This window comes from Balaenoptera ricei, chromosome 3, assembly GCF_028023285.1.
Source record: "Balaenoptera ricei isolate mBalRic1 chromosome 3, mBalRic1.hap2, whole genome shotgun sequence".
NCBI classification, from domain to species: domain Eukaryota; kingdom Metazoa; phylum Chordata; class Mammalia; order Artiodactyla; family Balaenopteridae; genus Balaenoptera; species Balaenoptera ricei.
Genome location: NC_082641.1, coordinates 176,367,777 through 176,380,938, shown reverse-complemented (window position 1 = coordinate 176,380,938; position 13,162 = coordinate 176,367,777). Strand labels below are relative to the sequence as shown.

Below are 13,162 nucleotides of genomic sequence, written 5' to 3'. Positions count from 1 at the left end.
TCCCACCGCAGCGCCTTTGCGCATGCTACTCAAATCTTCCTGAACTGTTCTTCCCTGCACCTGTTCACTTGGCCACCTTCTCCTGCCTTTGGGGGCTCAACCTGTGTGTTCCAGTCCCCTAAAGGCCTAACGTGGACCTTCTCCAGTCACTATCTTTCCAGTCACTCTGTTTTATGAATCTAATAGCTATATACTTTCAATATCTGAAAAAAATCTATTATTTATTTGTTTCCTTGTTTGCCATCTGTCTCCCCATAAGGACAGGGAACTGATTGATTTTGGCCCCTGTTTCATCCAGTGCCCCGAGCACACAGTAGGTACTTAATAAATGTTTGTTGAAGAAACAGACTCACAGATATAGAGAACAGACTTGTGGTTGCCAAGTGGGAGGAGGGGTGGGGGAGGGAAGGATTGGGAGTTTGGGATTAGCAGATGCAAACTATTATATATAGAATGGGTAAACAACAAGGTCGTACTATATAGCACAGGGAACTATTTCAATATCCTGTGATAAACCATAATGGAAAAGAATAGGAAAAAGAATATATATATATATATATATATATATATATATGTATAACTGAATCACTTTGCCGTGCAGCAGAAATTAACACAACATTGTAAATCAACTATACCTCAATAACTTTTTTTTAATAAATTTATTTATTTATTTTTGGCTGTGTTGGGTCTTTGTTGCTGCACGCAAGCTTTCTCTAGTTGCGGCGAGCGGGGGCTACTCTTCATTGCGGTGCGCCGGCTTCTCATTGCGGTGGCTTCTCTTGTTGCGGAGCACGGGCTCTAGGCGTGCGGGCTTTAGTAGTTGCGGCACGCGGGCTCTAGAGCGCAGGCTCAGTAGTTGTGGCGCACGGGCTTTGTTGCTCCGTGACATGTGGGATCTTCCAGGACCAGGGCTCGAACCCATGTCCCCTGCATTGGCAGGCGGATTCTTAACCACTGTGCCACCAGGGAAGTCCTACCTCAATAAAATTTTTTAAAAATGTTTGTTTAAAGAATGATTTGAAATTACATTGAACTCTTTAACCCATTTGGAAAATATTATGATCGAAGGTGAGTCTACAGATTTTTCCCCTATTAATTTAGCATTTATTGAGCACCTACGGTGTTCCAGGCACTGTGCAGGTCCTTGAGGGGAACATAATCCCTGCCATCCTGGGCCTCAAAGCTGAGAGGAGGAGACAGATTTTCAAGCTATGGTTTATGGTAAGGGGGTAACAGGGATGGGAGCTGGAGTCTATGGGAAGAGAAAAGGGGACACATCATTGTCGTAGAGGATGTGGGGAGACAGCCTGTAGGGATGACACTTAAGGAAAGGTACTCCAGACAGAAGAAAATGCACATGCAAAGGAAGATATGGTGAACTTTGACTAAGTCATGATGTTGGTGGGAGGGGAGCTGGAGGGACAGGCAGAAGGGTGTGTCTGAAGCAGCTCAGACTTTATCTGATAAAATGGGGCCCATTGGAGGCAGGTTACTTTATTCCAGGATTCATCTCTCTATTTGTCCCAGTGCGGCTCTGTTTTAACTACAGTAGCTTTAGAATATATTTTAATATCTGATACTCCACTTTTTGCAAAATTCCTGGGCTATTTTCATTGTCTTTTTTTTTTCTTCCAGATAAACTGTAGAATCCTGTCAAGTTTCCCCCATAAAAACTACAATGGAATTAAAAAATTTTTTTTAAATAAAATAAAATGCATTACAAAACAGAAACAGGGACTTCCCTGATGGTCCAGCAGTCAAGACTCCACGCTCCCAATGCAGGGGGCCTGGGTTTGATCCCTAGTCAGGGAACTAGATCCCACACGCCACAACTAAAAGTTCCCACATGCCGCAATTAAAAAAAAAAAAAAATCCCACAGGCCTCAGTGAAGATCCTGCACGCATCAACGAAGATTCTGTGTGCCACAACTAAAGACCAGGCTCAGCCAAATAAATAAATAAATATTAAAACAACAACAAAAACAGAAACAGACTCACAGTCTTCAAAAACAAACTTATGGTTACCAAATGGGAAAGGTGGGGGGGAAGGGATAAACTAGGAGTTTGGGATTAACATATACACACTACTATGTATGAAATAGATAATCAACAAGGACCTACCCTGTATAGCACAGGGAATGCTACTCAATATTCTGTAATAAACTATATGGGAAAAGAATCTGAAAAAGAATGGATGTGTGTATATGTATAACTGAATCACTTTCCTGTATACCTGAAACTAACACAACATTGTAAATCGACTATACTCTAATACGAAATAAAAATTAAATTAAAAAAATTTAAAAATGCACACACACACAGAGCTAGATCCAAGAAACCACATAAAAATAAATGTATAACTTAAGGAGTTCCTGAGGGGCAGTTCTCAACCAGGGGCGATTTTGTCCCTTGGGAGACATTCAGCAATAACTGGAGACATTGTTGATTGTCAGGATGGAGTCGGGGGAAGGGCTGTCCTTGGTCTCTAGTGGGTGGGGACCAGGGATGCTGCTAAACGTCCCGCAATGTACGGGGTATTCTCCCACAACCAAGAATCATCTGGCCTGAATGTTGATAGCGCTGAGTGTGAGAAACTCAGCTGGAAGGCAAACATCATTTTAACCCCCACCCAGGTCAACAAAGAGCATGTCACCAGCGACCCCAGAAGCCCCTCCAACAGGCTGCATCCCAATCACAGTGCCTCCTCGCTCCGCAAAGTAACCACTGTTGTGACTTGTGTGATAATCACTGCTTGGCATTTCTGAATAGTTTATCATGGAAGTTTGAATCTCTAGACACTGTGGTTTAGTCTTGCACATGCAAAAAAATAATAATAATATATCTTTTAAGTCTCTTAATTCATGGGTTCCCCTCCATCCCTTCCCTGCCTTGCAATAAATTGATTGCACAACTCAGGCTGTTTCCCACGGTCTGGGTGGTGCTGATCCCATCCTCGTGGTGCACGCTGGCATGGTTCTCTGTCCTTCATCTTCCAGGCAAATTTGCAGTTGTTTCCAGAACTGGGATTAGACTAGGGTTTGATGCCTTTGGCCCGATTGTGGGTGCCGTTCGTCCCTTCACCATCAGGCTCGCACTCTTTGTCTCTCCTTGCATGAGGCCAGCAGCCATTGAGAACTAACTTGGTGGTGAATGCAAAATAGCGATGTCCTCCTCCTCGAATTTTAGCTAATTTTATTAGCTAAAATTCTTCCCTTGCAGATGTTTCCCCTTATGTTCCATTTGGTTACCTAGTGGCACGTTCATGTAGGAGTGCTTGATTCTTTCCCTTTAGAGACCACTTACCTAAATAGTGAATTAATTCCCCATAATCCTCTGAAAGTGATAAATTAGGCTGGTTCTTTTTTTCTTTTTTTCTATTTTCTTTTTTGATTGAAGCATAGTTGATTTACAATATTGTGTTAGCTTCTGGTGGACAGCAAAGTGATTCAGATATATATATATTCTTGGGACTTCCCTGGTGGCGCAGTAGTTAAGAATCCGCCTGCCAGTGCAGGGGACACGGGTTCGATCCCTGGTCCTAGAAGATCCCACATGCCACGGAGCAACTAAGCTTGAGCGCCACACCTACTGAGCCTGCGCTCTAGAGCCGGCGAGCCACACTACTGAAGCCCAGGCACCTAGAGCCGGTGCTCCGCAACAAGAGAAGCCAAGCCACCGAAATGAGAAACCCACACGCACTACAACGAAGAGTATATATATATATTCTTTCTCAGTTTTTTTTTTTTAATTATTAGCACCTTTAATTATTATTTATTTGTTTATTTGGCTGTGTTGGGTCTTCGTTTCTGCGCGAGGGCTTCCTCTAGTTGTGGCAAGCGGGGGCCACTCTTCATCGCGGTGCGCTGGCCTCTCACTATCGTGGCCTCTCTTGTTGCGGAGCACAGGCTCCAGACGCGCAGGCTCAGTAGTTGTGGCTCACGGGCCTAGTTGCTCCGCGGCATGTGGGATCTTCCCAGACCAGGGCTCGAACCCATGTCCCCTGCATTAGCAGGCAGACTCTCAACCACTGTGCCACCAGGGAAGCCCCTCAGTTTTTTTTTTTTTTACCACGCTGCAAGGCTTGTGGGACCTTAGTTCCCCTACCAGGGATTGAACCCACATCCTCGGCAGTGAAAGCGCAGAGTCCTAACAACTGGACCAGCAGGGAATTCCCCAGATTCTTTTTCATTACAGGTTTTTACAAGACACTGAATACAGTTCCCTGTGCTATACAGTAAGTCCTTGTTGTTTATCTATCTTATGTATAGCAGTGTGTGTCTGTTAACCTCAAACTCCTAATTTACTCCCCCCTTTCCCTTGGTAACCAAAAGTCTGTTTTCTATGTCTGTGAGTCTGTTTCTGTTTTGTAAATAAGTTCATTTGTATTATTTTTTAGATTCCACATATGTGATATCATATGATATTTGTATTTCTCTGTCTAATTTATTTCACTTAGTATGATAATCTCTAGGTCCATCCGTGTTGCTGCAAATGGCAATATATCATTCTTTTTATGGGCTGAGTAATATTCCATTGCATATATGTACCACATCTTTATCCATTCATCTGTTGATGGACACTTAGTTTGCTTCCATGTCTTGGTTACTGTAAATACTACTGCTATGAACATTGAGGTGCATGTATCTTTTGGGTTTTCCTTTTAATATTTATTTATTTTTTATTTTTTGGCTTCATTGGGTCTTAGTTGTGGCATGTGGGATCTTTCCTTGTGGTGCGCAGACTCAGTAGTTGTGGTGTGCAGGCTCTGTTGTTGTGGCATGCGGGCTTAGTTGCCCCACGGCAGATGGGATCTTAGTTCCCCACCAGGGATCGAATTGGTGTCCCCTGCATTGCAAGACGGATTCTTAACCACTGGACCACCAGGGAAGTCCCACATGTATCTTTTTTGAATTAGAGTATTCGTCTTTTCCAGATATATTCCCAAGAGTGCTGGATCACATGATAAACCTATTTTAGTTTTTTTAGGAACCTCCATACTGTTCTCCATAGCGGCTGCACCAATTTACATTCCCACCAGCAGTGTAGGAGGGTTCCCTTTTCTCCACGCCCTCTCCAGAGTTTATTATTTGTAGACTTTTTTTTTTTTGGCTGCATTTTGTCTTCATTGCTGTGCGCAGGCTTTCTCTAGTTGCGGTGAGCGGGGGGCTACTCTTCGTTGTGGTGGGCAGTGGCTTCTCTTGTTGCCGAGCACGGGCTGTAGGCGCAAGGGCTTCAGTAGTTGTGATTCTCAGGCTCTAGAGCCCAGGCTCAGTAACTGTGGCGCAGGGTTGCTCCGCGGCATGTGGGATCTTCCTGAACCAGGGATCAACGCCGTGCCCCCTGCATTGGCAGGCGGATTCTTAACCACTGAGCCACCAGGGAAACCCTATTTGTAGACTTTTTGATGATGGCCATTCTGACCAGTGTGAGGTGACACCTCATTGTAGTTTTGATTTGCATTTCTCTAATAATTATAGGCTGGCTCTTTCTTTAAGTAGTTATGAGCTTATGGATTTAAATACATTGTGCTCCAATCCATTATCCTCACTGGTGGGCCCACCTGGCCAGTGGGAGCTTCTACTGGTTGGAACTTTTTGAAGCAACTCTGATAGTTTTCTTGCTGTCTCCTATGACCAGATGTTCCAGGCACATCTTGGGCATTTCCTGTCCCAGACCTGGCATCAGCCAGAAACTCTGGGGGCTTTCTTTGGTGGGAAATTATATTCATTTGGGTGCTAGAAATGCTCATTTGCTATTGGGTTGGCCATGTGTCTTTCTTGGTCAAAAGAGCTAAAAGGAGGGGAAAATATATATAATATAATATCTATATATATATAATATAGAGAGAACATATAATATATTGTCCTATAATATAACACATAATTATATATCGTAATATAATCTGTATATAATATATTATAATATATATGTAATATATTATAATGTACATTTATGCATATACATATGATATATATGTCCATATTCTATTATATACAATACTTTATGAATTCATTCTCATATTTCCAGTTCAATTTCAGGACTGCAAGATTTTTACTCAACCTCTTTCTGGTTGGTAGAATAACATCCCCCCAAGGATGTCCATATACTAATCTCTGCCACCTATGAAAATGGTACCTTACATGGCAAAAGGGACTTGCAGATGTGATTATGTTAAGGATCTTGAGATGGGGAGATTGTCCTGGATTATCCAGTGGGCCCAATGTCATCGTAAAAGTCCTTATAAGTGTTGGCAGGAGGGTCAGAGTCAGAGAAGGAGATGTGAAGACAGAAGCAGAGGTGAGAGTGTTGTGATTGCTGGAAGGGGGGCCACCAGCTGAGGATTGCAGGTGGCCTCTAGAAGCTGGAAAAGTCAGGGATATGGACTCTCCCCAAGAGACTCCAGAAGGAATGCAACCCTGAGGACACCTGGATTTTTAGCCTGGTGAGACCCATGTTGGACTTTTGAACTCCAGGACTGTAAGATAATCAATTAATGTTTTGAGCCACTAAATTTGTGGTAATTTGTTACAGCAGCAATAGGATACTAATGCTATCTGTTTCTTCTTTCTTCCATAAAAATCCTGGTTCTTAAGAACACAGATGAAAACAGAATTAGAATGTCTCAGAATCATTCATTCGCTTTAATGAACACTGCTCACACAGCGGTCTCAAAGAAACAATGCGAATACTACCATCAATATGTTACTAAAACTGTTTTAAAGTATCTCTTGCATATACTCTCCCCTTTTGCCATCATATAGATATATTTGTACTGCATCTACACTGAGAGAACATTTATCCATTACATACATCACCCTTCCTTGTTTAGTGCCCTTCAGTCTTAGGTTTACAAGTAATGTTATGTTTCACACTCTTTGCAGTCATAAACACATGTCTTTCTAGACATTTGTTTATCTGAAATGGAATCCTCAAGACCTCATGGAAACCATCTTCCCTTAGCTCTCACATGTTGATAACAGTCTATATCCTTTATATGTGAAAGTCAATTTTGCTGGATATAAAATCCTTGGCTCCCATTTTCTTTTCTAGAATATCTTTAAACATGTCACTCCATTTTCTTCTTGCATAAAGCATTGCTCTCAAAAGCCTGATGAGAGGGACTTCCCTGGTGGTCCAGTGGTTAAGAATCCGCCTTCCAATACAGGGGACGCGGGTTCGATCCCTGGTTGGGGAACTAAGATCACGCAGCCGAGGGGCAAGCCCGCGCACCTCATCTACTGAGCTCCCACGCCTCAATGAGAGAGCCCGCCTGTCACAAAATACAGAGCCCACGTGCTCTGAAGCCTGCGCACCACAACTAGAGAGACAAAGCTCGCACGCCACAACTAGAGAGAAGCCCACATGCCTCAACACGTGCTGCAGCTAAAACCCAATGCAACCAAAAAACAAAACAAAACCTGTATATAAATTTAGATATAATTGACATTATAAGATTCAGTCATTTCATCCATAAACATGACACATCTGTTAATTAATCCAAGTCTTATTTTAACCTCCTAGTAAAGTTTTAGAGTTTTCTTGAAACAGACCACACCCTCCTCCTCAAGGTTATTCTCTTTGGGGGAGAAAGATGGCTGCTTTTTTTCTTTTTAATATTTATTTATTTATTTATTTAGGCTGTGCTGAGTCTTAGTTGCGGCACATGGAATCCTTAGCTGTGGCATGCAGAATCTTAGTTGCAGTATGCATGTGGGACCTAGTTCCCCAACCAGGGATCGAACCCAGGCCCCCTGCATTGGGAGTGTGGAGTCTTACCTACTGGACCACCAGGGAAGTACCAAAGATGGCTGCTTTTGTAGATAGAAGCTCTGTTTCTTATCTTTTCCTAATTGGCTGCTTTCACCATATTGGAATTCTATTGGTATTGTGTATTTGTGTTCATTTGTTGTGTCCTATCTTTCCTAGAAACACTGAATGAGATAAAAATGGGGATGTGAGAGAGAGAGATGGAGCTGGAGGTGGAAGGGGAGCCAGATAGAGGTGAGACTTAGGAGGTGAGAAAGACAGGGCTTCAGCCTGGGTGGAACTATAACCAGGTAGAAAGACGGAGGGACCAGTTTGGGGGCAAAGGCATTATCCCTCCTCTGCACAAACCCTCTCATGGCTCCCATCTCACAGAATGTAAGAACTAAAATCCTTAGAGTGGCCCACAATGACCTGCATGACCCGCTTCTGTCACCTCTTGACTTCCTCTCTCCTCCCACTCACTCTCCTGCACACTCCTTCTGCTCCACTAGGAACAGTTCTGCCTCAGGGCCTTTGCACCTGCTGCTCCATCTTCCTGGAATGCTCTTCCCATAGATGTCCACACAGCTTCTGCCTCACCTCTTTTGATCTCTGTTCAAATGTCACAGTGGGGCTCCCCTGGCCGCCTTCCCACGCTTTCTCCACTCAAGACACCTCTTTGGCCTGCACTGATCTTTTTCCCTAGCACTTAAAACCTTCTTATACATGTCTATCTGTTCCTCACTGGAATGTCAGCCCCATATGAGCAAGAACTTTTCTGTCTGTCTTCTACACTGCCTGGTCCCCAGAGCCTCAAACAATGCTTGGCACACAGAAGGTGCTCTATAAATACTTGATTGCTGAATGAAAGGAACGAAAGGTGAATTTGGACTCCATGTGGACCAAGGATATCCGAGCAGTGTTGGAAGAATGTCCCAGCCTCTCCAGCTAGCGTGGAAGTATGTAACAGGGAGAAGGCACTTTGATTGGGTGGGTGAAGGGGAAAGATGCAATTATCTTTGATCTCTCTCTCTCTCTTTTTTTTAATTTTTTTTTTAATTATTTATTTATTTATTTTTGGCTGTGTTGGGTCTTCGTTTCTGTGCGAGGGCTTTCTCTAGTTGTGGCAAGTGGGGGCCACTCTTCATCGCGGTGCGCGGGCCTCTCACTGCCGCGGCCTCTCTTGTGGAGCACAGGCTCCAGACGCGCAGGCTCAGTAATTGTGGCTCACGGGCCTAGTTGCTCCGCGGCATGTGGGATCTTCCCAGACCAGGGCTCGAACCCGTGTCCCCTGCATTGGCAGGTGGATTCTTAACCACTGCGCCACCAGGGAAGCCCCTTTTTTTTTTTTTTTTTTTTGCACAAAGTGTAAAGGTTGTTTTTTTGTTTAATGTGTAACATAGGCAAAATTATTTGTCAATAAATTTTTAAGGAATTTCTCATGTTCTGATTCTTTCCACTGCCAATCACCTTAGTGCCTCCAAGGTCATAATCTTCAAGATAAGACAGCCCTTTCAAAAAGAAGTTTTGCTCAGTTCACAGTTGTCATGTCAGTTGGTCCACAATTCTTTTAGTTGGGCTTCTTTGATCTCCAGTGGAATACGGACACACTTCAAAATTCCCCACCTGTAATCTTTGGGATCCAATTTCCTCAAGCAAGTTACTTTAGGACCACGGTTACGGTCAGGAGATGGTTCTGTCTGGTTCTGAATTTGACACTCTCTAAAAATGCATTATGTTCAAATTATACTCACTCCTAAGCTATCACACCCTAGAACAGTACAGATCGTTGGGATATGCCAATAACTTTTTAAAGTCCAGACACTGTGTTCTCAAGGTAAAAGCCTTAAAGAAAAAGCCATCTCAGGGACTTCCCTGGTGGTCCAGTGGTAAAGAATCCACCTTATAATGCAGGGACTCCAGTTCGATCCCTGGTCAGGGAACTAAGATCCCACATGCCACGGGGCAACTAAGCCTCCAGGCCACAACTACCAAGCTCGCGCACCTCAACGAGAGAGCCTGAGTGCAAATTACAGAGCCCTGGGGCCGGCTCACCACAACTAGAGAAGAAGCCCATGCGCCACAACCAGAGAGAAGCCCACGTGCCACAACAAAAAGAGCCCTTTGCCGCAACGAAAGTTCCTGCACGCCTCAATGAAGACCCTGGGAGCCGCAACTAAGACCTGATGCAGCCAAAAAAATAAACAAAATGGCTTTTTAAAAAGCCATCTTTGTTTCATGTCAACATTAAAAATAGAGCACTAAATCAATGTATCTGATAATTTCCCTCATATCTTAAGCTTTCAAATTATCAACTCTATAGTGCCGGAAGCAATCTTTATGTTAATCAATACACCCCCATCACTTGAATCTGTTTTAGGTATCATGTTCCTTCTTATCTGTATCAAAACTCATACTGAACAATGAGTTCTGGGTCTCAAAAGAGGATTAGATCTCTTAAATAACCTTTTTCTTTCCTCCAGATTCCTAAAACCATTGATGGTAGAACACGTGACCCTTCTCTGTTCCACCCTATCTCAGGCTGAGGCTTGAGCCAGAGGAGAGGAGAGCTAGTCTCCTGGCCACTCCAGGACGCACGTGAGCCTCTTGGGAGCCACCTTCGGCTCCTTCGCCAGTTCAAGGGCCTATTGGAAACTCCGGAGCAGCCCCCGCCCTGGTCTGGAATGCCCAGCTGTCCCAGAGAGTCTGTGTCTGCCCCTCAACACTCACATCCCCAGCCCTGAGGGCTCATCAGCCCCAGTTGAGGGTCTCAGAGGGCAGCATCTCCTTCTGACCAGTCCCCCGCTTCGCCCTCCACCTTCCTCCCCAGGCTCAAAATCTAACCGGTCCGTCCACATCCTATTAGTTTCACCACCTGAGTAGTTCTGGAATTTATCCCTGTCTCCCCATCTAGTTACTCAAAGACCCCACCATCCCAGGCCTCCCTGCTGCCCTCCTGCCCCCCACGCCCGTCCCCAGCTTTGAACAATTCATATTTATCCCCAGGCAGGAACGTGTTGGGGTTTCACATATGCCGATGTATCCCTTTCTGAGCCTGGTTGAAATTTACATGGATGTGCATTTCATTGTTACTCTTCCCAGTATGTTAGAAGCAACCTTTTCAGCCTGTTCAGTATTTATTTCAAACAGCTATTAAGGGACTTCCCTGGTGGCGCAGAGGTTACGACTCTGCTCTCCCAATGTAGGGGACCTGGGTTCGATCCCTGGTCAGGGAACTAGATGCCATGTGCATGCTGCAACAAAGAGTTTGCATGCCACAACTAAGGAGCCCGCCTGCCTCAACTAAGACCTGGCACAACCAAATAAATAAACAAATAAAATAGATATAAAAAAACAATTATTAAAATCAGGACAATTGATTCAGGCCAGAATCCTCAATGGATGAGATAGTCAGTGAAAGTTTCATGAGGAAACAGGATATTTGTGTAGTTTCAGTGTAACCGCCCATAAAATACACATTCATGACAGGAAAAAGTTGTCACTTCACAGAGGAGAAACAGACAGATAATGCCTTCATCAAGTGATCATAGTTAAAATGACCAGGAATGGGGCAAATGGACAAATCAAATCCTAATATACTGCATAGAGAAGGACGCACCATCACTTCTGTGGTATTTCTTCCAAAGATGCTTAACCTGAATCTAATCATGAGGAAAATTAGACAAATGCAATGTCCCAGACAGGGACGTTCTACAAAACGACTGGCCTATGACCTTCAAAAATGTCAATGTCAAAAAGTCTACAAATAACAAATGCTGGAGAGGGTGTGGAGAAAAGGGAACCCTCCTACACTGTTGGTGGGAATGTAAATTGATACAGCCACTATGGAGAACAGTATGGAGGATCCTCAAAAAAACTAAAAATAGAGCTACCATATGATCCAGCAATCCCACTAGTGGGCATATATCCAGACAAAACTCTACTTCAAAAAGATACATTCACCACAATGTTCATAGCAGCACTATTTACAATAGCCAAGACATGGAAACAACCTAAGTGTCCATCAACAGATGAATGGATAAAGAAGATGTGGTATATATAAATACAATGGAATACTACTCAGCCATAAAAAATAATTAAATAATGCCATTTGCAACAACATGGATGGACCTAGAGTTTACCATACTAAGCATAGTAAGTCACAAAGGGAAAGACAAGTACCATATTATATCACTTATATGTGGAATCTAAAATACCACACAAACGAACCTATCTACGAAACAGAAACAGACTCACAGACATAGAGAACAGACTTGTGGTTGCCAAGGGGGAGGGAGGTGGGGGAAGGAAGGATTGGGAGTTTGGGATTAGCAGATGCAAACTATTTTATACAGGATGGATAACAAGGTCCTACTGTATAGCACAGGGAACTATATTCAATATTCTGTGATAAACCACAATGGAAAAGAATATATATATATATATATATATATATATATATATATATATATATATATATATATATAAACTGAATCACTTTACCGTGCAGCAGAAATTAACATAACATTGTAAATCAACTATACTTCAATAAATTTTTTTAAAAAGTCAATGTCATGAAAGACAAGGAAAGGAGAAAGGACATTCCAGGCATGACATCTGTCTGCAATGCGTGATCCTGGATTGGACCAGAGACCAGAAAATAAAAATTACTAAGAAAGACATTATTCGACCTTTGATAACATTTGAATATCTGTAGTTCAGGTAGCAAGATTAGTAGATCAGTATTAAATTTCCTGATTGTGATCATTATACTGTAGTTATATAAGCAATGGTTCTCCACTGGGGAGGGGGGAGGGGCACTGTCTGTCATCCAGGGGACGTTACGTAATGTCTGAAGACATTTTTGGCCGTCACAGCCGGGGTGTGTGTGCTACTGACACCTAGTGGGCGGAGGCCAGGGAGGCTAAAACTCCTACAGTGTAGGACAGCCCTCCACAGCAGAGAATTATCCAGCCTCGGTGTCAATAAGGTAGAGAAACCCTCCGTAGGAGAAGGCCCTTTTTCTCAGGAAATATAAATGGAAGTATTTAGGAATAAGAAAGAGTCATGTCTGTAACCGGCTCAAAAAAGGTTCAGAAAAAAAATGTGTATCTATATCTATACCTCTCTCTCTCTCTACACACCTAGATGTGTGTGTGTGTCTTCCTTACCCCAATTCCCCAAATGCTAACCTGTTGCCACATTTGCATATTTTTTTCTCTGTTTGATTCCGCCCCCAGCCCCCCACCGCCAACCCGAACTTCTTAGTGTTCCTCAAACTCATCAGGAACATTCCTGCCTCAGGAACCTCAGGGCCTTTGCACTGGCTATTCCCTCCTCCTAGAATGCCCTTCCCCCTGATATCTGCCTGACTGACCTCTTCACCTCCTTCACTTCACTACTCACACACCCAGTG

The 13,162-nt window shown here is 43.4% G+C and overlaps 1 non-coding gene across 1 annotated transcript; it reads right to left on the bottom strand.

The window, feature by feature from the left end:
• Positions 1-10,130: 10,130 nt before the first annotated feature.
• Positions 10,131-10,247, bottom strand: LOC132364216 (small nucleolar RNA SNORA40). Its single transcript, XR_009502762.1, has one exon. It is a non-coding gene; the product is annotated as a small nucleolar RNA SNORA40 (small nucleolar RNA).
• Positions 10,248-13,162: the final 2,915 nt, after the last annotated feature.